At 36.4% G+C, this 1,861-nt stretch overlaps 1 non-coding gene across 1 annotated transcript; it reads right to left on the bottom strand.

Moving 5' to 3' along the window:
- Positions 1-73, bottom strand: Trnar-ucu (transfer RNA arginine (anticodon UCU)). Its single transcript has one exon. It is a non-coding gene; the product is annotated as a tRNA-Arg (tRNA).
- Positions 74-1,861: the final 1,788 nt, after the last annotated feature.

A 1,861-nucleotide genomic window follows, 5' to 3' on the forward strand; every position in this document is an offset into this window, starting at 1 on the left:
CATCTCCGCTGGGACTCGAACCCAGAACCTCTGGATTAGAAGTCCAGCGCGCTATCCATTGCGCCACGGAGACCACGATCCGGTCTCACTCATAATCACCAAATCTGCTAAATTTGGCAATAAATCAAAACATCCGACAAAGCAAAGCATTATGTGAGAGCCATGCTTGCATTCATGCTTTGCAGATTGCCACATCCTTTGTTTATATTACATGTGGCCACTTAAAAGTGGAGAGTCTCGCCACTTAAAGTAGTTTTCATTTAGTGCGATGCAGTTTAGAATATAAAGTTATGAATACTTTCATTCTTAGTAAATATTTATATAAATATCTATCTATATATATATAGTAATATTTGATTATAGTTAAATTACCCACTTCTTGCATTTCCATCGCCTATGTCTCACTTTAGTCATGGTATGAACCGAGTAAGTGGTTTAGAGTCTACCGCAATAATTAGGGCGTTCAAACATTTCATAGATTTCAAGCTGTATGTAGCTGAATTTTGCAAACAGCCTTGTCCTAGAATAACAGAGAAGTGGAAATGGTTTGGGATATTTTTTGACCGTCCTATCTACAGATCCGACGCAAAACCCATGTCTTGCTGTGTTTACAAACACTACTATTATATTTGTTTAGGGAAATCAAGCCTTAAATGGGCGATTTGTACAATGACAGCACATTTGCACCCACGCACCTTTGCAACCGTAAACTGCACCTACCAACATTTAACAACATGCCTATCCATCCACAAATTTTAGAGCTGTCATATCTTCAATGACGATATCTCTAGAGATTTGGCAATAAACCATAACCTTTGAGAAAGTGTAGAACACTGTGTGAGGGCCATACTTTATTTATTGTCTCAACCTTTTGTTTATATTGTATCTTGCTACTTGAAAGTGGAGAGTCTCTACAAGTAGAGTGTTATATTTAATGCCATGTTTTTTGAAATATCGAGTATGCGATTTGTTGATCCTTTCAAGGCCAGGAAATGTTTACTGAACAGATGATATAAATATATGAATGCAGATTCTGTCGAAAATATCCCAATTGGCGATGAATAAAAATATCTGACACCAGCCATGCATTATTGACTGTGCCAAACATTTGTTTATATTGCCTCTATCCACTCAAAGGTAGAGAGAATCTTCACGTGAAGAATGTTTTCATATCATGCAAATCACACTATGCGATTTGCGATATTCTCACGCCTGGCTAATGTTTCCTATATATATATATATATATATATGAATGTATACTTGTCAGAAATTTACTACTTTTGAAAATTGATCTTAAGACTTCTTGAAGCTCGAGACAACAAATCAAACTACTAAATATTGCATATCGTTCAGCATGCACATACCCCGTGTTTTTAAATAAATCTATTTTTCGAAATGAAAAGAACATATTAGTTATGTATTATATCTAAGGTATGGAGTCCAAAATTTGAAACTGGGCGATTACCAGCATTGTTCCTCAGCTGCGGGTTTTAAAACAGGAATTGATGTTTACCTTCAAGATACCGTTTCACAACAATTTTATATGTTGATCATTTTTGGGAGAATTTGCTGGAAGCAAGGTGTAACGGCTCGCACAAACGTTGTGGAGATTCGATTCAGATCAAAGATACCGATGATCACTGAAAGGCCACGTAGCTTTAATCACGTTAAATTGTTGGTACATTCCATGCTTTCATTGGAAGCTAAGGGAAAAGAAGTCACATCTAAAGATTGGGAATTATTACGAAGAGAGAAATTGCACCTGATCCGATAAACGTTGAAAATTTATCTTAACCATTTAGTGCTATTTTGCAATTAGCACTAATTTGACAAAGCCCGGACAATACGCGAGCGCAAAAGG

This window comes from Styela clava, chromosome 3 (assembly GCF_964204865.1).
Source record: "Styela clava chromosome 3, kaStyClav1.hap1.2, whole genome shotgun sequence".
Lineage (NCBI taxonomy): Eukaryota > Metazoa > Chordata > Ascidiacea > Stolidobranchia > Styelidae > Styela > Styela clava.